The sequence below is a fragment of the Triticum urartu genome, chromosome 7A, assembly GCF_056163025.1.
Source record: "Triticum urartu cultivar PI428250 chromosome 7A, HENAU_Tu73, whole genome shotgun sequence".
Classification (NCBI taxonomy): Eukaryota; Viridiplantae; Streptophyta; class Magnoliopsida; order Poales; family Poaceae; genus Triticum; species Triticum urartu.
Window position 1 is genome coordinate 320531110 of NC_141879.1, and position 9014 is coordinate 320540123.

The following is a 9014-nucleotide window of genomic DNA, read 5'->3' on the forward strand; positions in this document are numbered from 1 at the left end:
GGGGAGCTTATAGAGAAGCTCAAGGGAGCGCGGCGGCGCTTCCGATTATGGAAGATATCGGCCTGTCGACAAGGTGCAAGGGAAGGCTGGGCTATGGTGAAGACACGATATACCAAAGCTGACCCAAACCATATGGCCGAGGTCGGACCTGTGGGGCCCGATGGGAAAGAGATCCCCGTCAGTTTAGTGTATGACCAAGTAGAATTAGCCGCAAGGTATTCCCAACAGGATTGTAGGCTAGACATCCTGTTGGATGGTATAGAAGAAGAATTTAATCAGTCTTATCGACTGTGTACGTCAAGTGACATATGTAATGTCCTAGCTGGATTGTAAATCATTTGTCATGGTGGACCTTTTCGCTTCGACCTCTGGACCCGATAGTCCCGAGTGTATCCGAATACCCACTCGGTTATGTAAAATCCGGGGTATGCATGGAGACCAGGCGTAGGGGTCATAAGTGCTTGAATAGACAAGTACCCAACTAGCTATATTATATTACATGGGTAGTAAGAAACATCTTCCAGGGAGAATAGTTTCGTTAAGGGTTCCTTTCCCTGGGTACGCATGCCCTAATGTGCATGTCCGAACTGCGGAAAGAGACGCGGGCTATAAACATCTGGGGCATGTTTCAAATTAAATAAAAGTCATCTTTTATTCACCGAGCGAATATTCCCTTAAGAACGCTAGCTTTCGGCTTCACCCAGTCTGAGGTACACATCCGGCTGACCTGGCAGTAACAATCGCAGAGGTGCTCCCCTTATTCCCTAGCCGAATTAACGGGAACGTAGGGCATAAATAAAAGAGCCAGGCAACCCATCTTGGCCAAAACTTAAGTCATATCGATGCATATAATGATGAAAAAAGGTACATGCGGAAGAATAACACAAAGCCCAGAAAAATAGTTAGATTAAGCTTCTGTATAAGAAGCCCCCAGGTATAATGAGCGCGGTTAGCGCGGCAAGATTTTGTAACCAAGACACAAATTTATCCTTTTAGGTCCTTAATGAGAAATAAAAAGAGAGAAAGAGAGAAAAGACAGATATGCAAAAAATTGACGAAGGAAAGGAGACGAACATAGAGTCTGGCTGCGTTCCATGGGTTGGCTCGAGTCGATTATCCGATGCATCCCGCAGACGGCACGCTCCACTGGTTAGAACCTGGTCGATAATGAATGGACCTTCCCATTTGGGCTTGATCTTGTTCTTTTTCTTCTCCGGCAGGCGTAGAACTAGTTCGCCAACGTTATAGGTTTTGGCCCGTACTTCTCTGCTTTGATACCTTCGAGCGTGTTGCTGATAGAATGCGGAACGGGCCTTTGCCACGTCGCGCTCCTCCTCCAGGGCGTCCAAACTGTCCTGCCGATCGAGCTCGGCCTCTTTTTCTTCGTACATGCGCACTCTAAGTGAGTCATGAATTATGTCGCAAGGCAGAACCGCCTCTGCGCCATACACCATAAAGAACGGTGTGTAGCCGGTAGTGCGATTCGGCGTGGTCTGTAGGCCCCATAGTATGGAGTCGAGCTCCTCTACCCAGTGCGTGTTTGATCCTTTAAGGACCGCACTAGTCTGGGTTTAATGCCGCTCATGATAAGACCATTTGCTCCCTCGACTTGACCGTTAGTTTGCGGGTGATAGACAGAAGCATAATCGAGCTTGATGCCCATATTGCTGCACCAAAGTTTCACCTCGTCGGATGTAAAATTCGTGCCGTTGTCAGTGATGATGCTGTGGGGGATGCCATAACGGTGTACAACCCCAGATATGAAGTCATCACCAGTCCGGATTCAACCGTTTTGACGGGTTTGGCTTCTATCCATTTGATGAATTTTTCCACCATGACCAGTAAGTATTTTTTCTTATGGGTTCCCCCACTATAACTGGAACCCCCTTCAACAACGCATCAATGTGTTGCCTTTTGTCCATATAAGCGTTGCTAAGGTCTACATCAACGAATTATTATGCATTGTCGTTGGTGGCGTTGCAAGGGTCTACAACAACGTATATAGATCCGTTGGTAATCTCAAGAATAATGTGTTGCCGGCAGTCCAACGCTTCTATGTGTTGTTGTTTGCACAAATAGAATAACCACTATATATAATCATTTATAACAGTAGGTTGTTCAAATAGCAGTACATGACACCTTTTTTTGAGCTCGCACTACAAGGTACAACTTCAGTAAAATTCGTAGAAATGAAACTAATATATTGATTCAATGGCATAATCTGTTACATTGCAATGCAAGTATCATCTATTAGGAGTACATCAATTTCCTAGAAAATGAAACATTTTAAAGCATATAAATTACTAAAATTCTGTGAACTGTCTTCACTCTCCTCCAAGTACCAAAGATCAGCATAAATTATCCAAGGATCCAAGTAATCACCTAGTATTGAACTTCTCATCAACCTACAAAGAAAAAAGCATAATACTATTCAGTTATAAATTCGAAATTTGAAGTCTAAAAATATACATGCTATGCATTCTACGGAAAGGATCCACATAAAAATACCACGTGTCCAAGAGAAGATGTTTCGGAGAACAGACATAAGCATATCTATGTCTTACACATAACTTAGTAGAGTTCAGATTAAGACACTAATGACGTGTTTGGTTCGCAGAAAAATAGCGGTTTCTGATTTCAATGCTTCCTGAAACCATACCATTCACCTGCAATGTCTTTTATAGCTGTGGTTTCTGATACAGGACTTCACAAAACTAAAAATGCCCAGATCGAAGCTGATTGGAAAACTGAAACATATCTGCACCAACCAAATGAAGCTTCCCAATACGATAAAATCAATACGTTTCTGGAGCCGAACGAAACGTGTCGCAGGCATCTTTGATCAATCGGATGTGCCTAGTCACTATCAACAACCATCAACATGTATTTACTACTAACAATTATCCAACGATTGTATTATATTAATAATGAGATGAATTCGACAACCAACTAGGTGGTAAGTACTTAGATAACAATAATATCGACTAAAGAATTGTCTTTCTATTTTCCAAAGGACTCTGCACTAATTAGTTTTGCTTTCTATGATGTATTAAGAGAGAAAATATCGATGCCATCAGCTTGAAAACCGTCATACAAAACTGTGTAGTTACCTGAGAACTACAACTTCGGACATTAGAAATTTGCAATCCATGAGTGCATTCTCAGAACCTGTAGAAGGAACAACATGAAAAAGGAACACATCATCAGATTTGGGGCAGTTGGCATTGTTAACTGTGAAACGGAAAAGGGGTGTTGTTGGATAACTTTCTAATCCACTGTGCTTGCCATCATGCCCTAATTAGTACAGAAGAGAGGACATGAGAGAATAATTCATTAGAAGTTAGGAAAGATAAATTGGAGGTACCATACTAGACTGAGCCGCTATAGGAAGTTTGGTTCCACTCTGACCGCAACACCACCACAATCTGAGATGAGGACATCAGACACAAACAAATATTTAGAAGAGATGAGCCACGACTATGGTCTTGGCCGCCCCAGATGGGGCATGAATTCGTTTGGGCTTCTCTAGGAAAAAGTTTGGATGTTTTGTTTCTAGAGAAAGTGAGATCCAAGATGTTTACAGAAGAAGAGAAATTGATTTGCCACTAATTAATTGTTGAAGACCAACCTAGTACATAAGCTAAATGCATATTTATGAAAATGCATCAAAAGGAGACCTATGTAATGGCTGAACAGTCTGAATAAAAGTAGACCATGGCTGATTAGTTTTTTTTAATACTTATCTAGTTTTAAGAAATACCACCCATAAGCCATTGCTGCCAATGTGGCATATTATATATCAAAAGAATTTGATCTTTGTGACCTTTTAGCTTCCTAATGTTGTATCATTTGTCATGCCATTCAATAACTGAACATCAAAATCTATAGGAATGTACAAAATAGGGTAATGGGCAAAATATGGGAATGTACAAAATACCTAATCGATGAGTGAATGGGTACCTTACTCTCCGATGATGTAGTAATCTGTACATATCTATCTGCCCTGAAGCTGCATGCCATTAAAGTAAGTTAATCCCTTACAAATCAGCAAAGGCAAGCTAAAGATCTTAACACAGTCCTATTTATTTGTGCATCTACCATCAACTGTTTGAAACATGACCTGGAAACTTCATACCAAAATCACAGCTACTCCAAGTATTTAGAGATTGACAAACTGTTAGCTAACATCTAGTAGGCACAAAAAATTCATGGAAAAAATCACATGATGATATACAGGTGGAAAATATAATTAGATACACTCGACACACATCTTATTGGTGGTCAGGAAAGTTTATGCTACTAACCTACTTGTCATGGAGCAGTACAACTTCAGCGCGGAATTGATTTGTAGAGCTTGGAGATTTCATGGTATGACAACCCGAAGCCAATGTAGAGGAAGCCTAGAGCTCCTGCATAGATGTCAATAGAGTTAATCATATGTTCAATGCATGTTTTATCTTGAAAACAGAACGGGGGATCATCAACAACTGAACCGTAGCTACATTACGCGCCCATAAGGCAATTTGTGTCAGATCCAACCTGCAGTCAAGATTAAGCGCCGACATAGGTAGCCTGCAAGGCACAACACCGTCAGGCCCGAGCGCAGCAACTCGTGTGCAGACGCGAGGTAGTGGGCCTAGAAACCATTGGTGAGAGAATCGTGCCAGACACCCGTGGCACTAGGGTTCAGAATAAATCACTTGTGTATATAACAGGAAGGTTACAATCCATACTTCGACACTATGCAATGGTGTGCACCACGATTCATCTGCGTGTGCTCCAAATAAACAAACAGGGTACCAGTTCATGATCATTGTTGTTGGTTTGAACTGAAGGTGAGCATGTGTTACCACGAAAACCTGTGATACCAATAGTTCGAAGTTGCATATCAATTTTTCCAGAACGTGCTCTTATGGAATAAACAGTTAAAGATTACAATGATTCGGAGGAATTGTGCATGTCTCTCAAGATGCGTGTTGTTACCGGCCCTACAATGTTGCTGGCTCCACCTCCTCCCTCTCTCCATCACCAGCAACCTCCGACGGTCAAATCCCGTGCAGAACCGCCCCGGCGAGATCCGTTTCTCCCGGAGTCAAGTGTCGCGCTCACGAGTTGGGGGACCTCGTGGAGGCAGGTAGTGGTCTACGCGGTGGGGGGCCACGGTGGCGGGGTGGCTCCTCCAGGGCTCCGGCACTGGTGCCTGCTTGCAGCGGAGAGGTACGGTGGAGGCGGTGGTCGGTGGTGCACGGAGCTGCTGCTCTCATGTACGCTTGGGCCCAGATCTGGCCAGGCCAGTTCGGCAGCGGCAGCTGCTCGCGCACGCATGGTGGCCTGCTGCGACCATCATGGAGGCTGGGGGCTCGCGGTGTGGCTGGCTTGTGGTGGCGCTAGTATGTTCCTCAAAACAATTGGTGGCGGTGGCGGCAGTGTCATGGTTATGGAAGTTGGGCGAGAAAGGGGAATCAGGCGAGAGGGAGATAGATGTTTGATAGAAAAGTGTATTTTTGGGTACGGGGAGGTTAGCTCAAAGTGTGGGAGGGGTGGGGAGGTGGGAGGTGGAACAAACAACACATGTTATGTATCGTTGGTAGATATCCGTTGCGATAGGTGGGTTTTTGTTGTAGTGCCCCTCTAAGGGGTCCGACCGTATCAAGCCCCCAGACCGTGAAGGGCCGAGTAGTGGGGATTGTTTGGAGGGCGGTAGGCGACATATGGCTTTGGTTTGCAAAACGCTGGCAATCGGCGCAATGTTGGACTAGATGCTGCACATCTGCCCGGGCCGTCGGCCAATAAAAACCTATACGGAAGGCCTTGCTTACAAGGGCCCGGGCTGCGGCGTGGTGGCCGCCGAGTCCGGCATGGAGTTCTGCCAAAAGCTTCCGCCCTTTCTCTTCGGAGATGCACCTTTGAAGGACTCCGGTAGTGCTTTTCTTATAAAGCTCTCCCTCATGGACCTTGCAGGATTTAGATCGCCGCACTATGTAGTGTGCCTCATTTTGGTCCTCGGGTAGTTCCTTCCTGGTTAGGTAGGCCAGGAATGGTTCTGTCCACGGGGCGATGACGACCATTATTACATGGGCTGAAGGTGTTATTTCGATGGCAGAGCCTCCGATTGTGTCAGAGTGTTCGGTATATGGTGTTGTGGCCGGGTCCGGACTATTATTGTCGGTGTCCCCTTCCCATACCACAGATGGCTTAAACCATTTTTCCAAGAAGATGTTAGGTGGGACAGGGTCGCACTTAGTGCCGATACGCATGAGGATATCCGTCGCCTGATTATTTTCCCGAGCCACATGGTGGAATTCAAGCCCCTCGAACCGAGCTGACATTTTGTGCCGCCATTTTCGGATCCTTGGCATCGAAGTATCCATTTATTTGAGATATTGCGAGGTTTGAATCCTCACGCACCTCCAGGCGTTGAATGCCCATGGAAACTACCATTCGGAGACCGGGTAATAGGGCCTCGTATTCGGCTGCGTTGTTGGAGTCTGTGTACAGTATTTGGAGTACGTATTGAACTGTATCTCCGGTGAGGACGTCAGGATGACGCCTGCCCCCAGACCAGCCAGCATTTTGGAGCCGTCGAAGTGCATGATCCAATTGGAGTACGCGCCGTACTCTTTAGGGAGTTCGTCTTCTGTCCATTCGATGATGAAATCGGCCAGTACTTGCGACTTAATGGGTCGCCGTGGTTTATATGTTATGTCAAACGGGAGGAGCTTGATAGCCCATTTGGCAATCCGGCCCATGGCATCGTGGTTGTTTATTATGTCATTGAGTGGTACTTCGGAGGCCACCGTAATTGAACACTCTTAAAAGTAGTGTCGTAATTTCCGGGATGCCATGAATACTGTGTATGCTATCTTTTGATAATGTGGGTACTGTGATTTGCATGGAGTGAGGACAGTAGATACATAATATACCGGCTTTTGAAGTGGGAATTTATGTCCGTATGTCTCTCGTTCGACGACGAGCATTGCGCTTACAACTTGGTGAGTTGCCGCTATATATAATAGCATTGGTTCAGCGACATTTGGTGCAGCCAAGATTGGGTTGGTGGCCAGGATGGCTTTTATTTCTTCCAATCCAGCTGTGGCTGCGTCCGTCCACTCGAAGTGTTCGGTGCGCCGAAGAAGGCGATAAAGGGGGAGTGCCTTTTCTCCTAATCGGGAGATGAAGCTGCTTAAGGCCGCCACACATCCAGTTAACTTCTGGATTTGCTTGAGGTCAGTTGGGATAGCCAACTGCGACAGAGCCCGGATCTTAGCCGGATTTGCTTCAATTCCTCTGCTGGAGACGATAAAGCCCAGGAGCTTTCCCGCGGGTACGCCGAAAACACATTTTTCCGGATTGAGCTTAATGTCGTATGTTCGGAGATTGTCGAACGTGAGCCTCAAGTCATCTATTACTGAGTCGACGTGTTTGGTTTTAACGACCACATCGTCGACGTATGCCTCCACTGTTTTGCCAATCTTCTTTTCCAGACATGTCTGAATCATGCGCTGATATGTTGCGCCGGCGTTTTTGATCCCGAAGGGCATTGTGTTAAAACAGAAGGGGCCATATGGAGTGATGAATGCCGTTGCGGCTTGATCGGACTCCGCCATCTTAATTTGGTGGTAACCGGAGTATGCGTCGAGGAAGCACAATGAGTCATGTCCTGCGGCAGCGTCGATAATTTGATCGATGCGAGGGAGGGGGAAGGGATCCTTTGGGCACGCCTTATTAAGGTCCTTGAAGTCGATGCATAGGCGCCATAATTTGTCCTTCTTTGGCACCATCACCAGGTTTGCTAGCTAGTCTAGATGTTTTATTTCTCTAATGAATCCGGCCTCCAGTAGCTTGGCTAGCTCCTCTCCCATGGCTTGTCGCTTAGGTACGGAGAAACGCCGAAGAGTTTGCTTGACCGGCTTGAATCCTTTTAGAATGTTAAGGCTATGCTCGGCCAGCCTGCGTGGGATTCCTGGCATGTCTAAAAGATGCTAGGCGAATATGTCCCAATTCTCGCGCAGGAACTCCCGTAGTGCGGCGTCTATGACGGGGTTGAACTGTGCCCCGATGGATGCTGTTTTTGTGGGGTCCGTTGGATGGACTTGGAATTTGGCTATTTCGTCCGCTGGTTTAAAGGAGGTGGACTTGGATCTTTTGTCTAGTATCATGTCATCCCTGTCCACTGTGGAGCACAGCGCGGTTAACTCCTCCGCCACAAGGGCTTCGGATAATGCCTCGAGGGCCAGTGCGGCTGTTTTGTTCTCGGCACAGAGTGCTATGTCCAGATCACTAGCTAGAGTGATGATTCCATTGGGTCCGGGCATTTTGAGCTTCACGTACTCGTAATGGGGTATGGCTTGAAAAATCGTGAATGCCTCCCGCCCTAGAAGGGGGTGGTATCCGCTACTGAACGGGGCCACTTGGAATGTGATTTCTTCGGACTTGCAATTCTTCGGAGTGCCGAATACCACATCTAGTGTGATTTTCCTAGCACAACGTGCCTCCCGACTAGGGATAATTCCTCGGAAGGTCGTGCTGCTTTGATCAATATGGTTGTTGTCTATTTCCATTTTTTGAAGAGTCTCCTCATAAATGAGGTTTAGTCCGCTGCCGCCGTCCATGAGCACTTTAGTGAGCTGAAAGCCGTCCACAATTGGACTAAGGACCAAAGCGGCTGGTGCTCGGGTTGTTCGGAATTTAGGTTCGTCACTGGCATTGAAGGTGATAGCCATGTCGCTCCATGGATTAATTTCTGCTACGTGGCAGACTTCGGCAAGGCTGCGGAGTGCTCGCTTACGCCTATTATTTGAGGCGAAGGTCTCGAAGACTTTCAATACTGCATTGTTATCCACGGGAAGGTGCTCTGGGGTTTTTTGGATGAGGAGATCCTCACTGCTCTTGGCCACCTGCCGGAGTACCCAAGATGCTCTAAGGCTATGTGTTGGTATGGTATCCGCTATAGTATGAATTTTGCAGGGCCCGTTAAGCCATCCCTCCAATACAGTACCACGCCCTGTAGTGGG

General features: G+C 46.4%; 1 long non-coding RNA gene across 1 annotated transcript; it reads right to left on the reverse strand.

The window, feature by feature from the left end:
• Window positions 1-3318: 3318 nt before the first annotated feature.
• On the reverse strand, window positions 3319-4402 carry LOC125525164 (uncharacterized). Its single transcript, XR_007291170.2, has 3 exons — window positions 4305-4402; window positions 3961-4009; window positions 3319-3425 (listed from the first exon to the last, which is right to left on the reverse strand). It is a non-coding gene; the product is annotated as an uncharacterized LOC125525164 (long non-coding RNA).
• Window positions 4403-9014: the final 4612 nt, after the last annotated feature.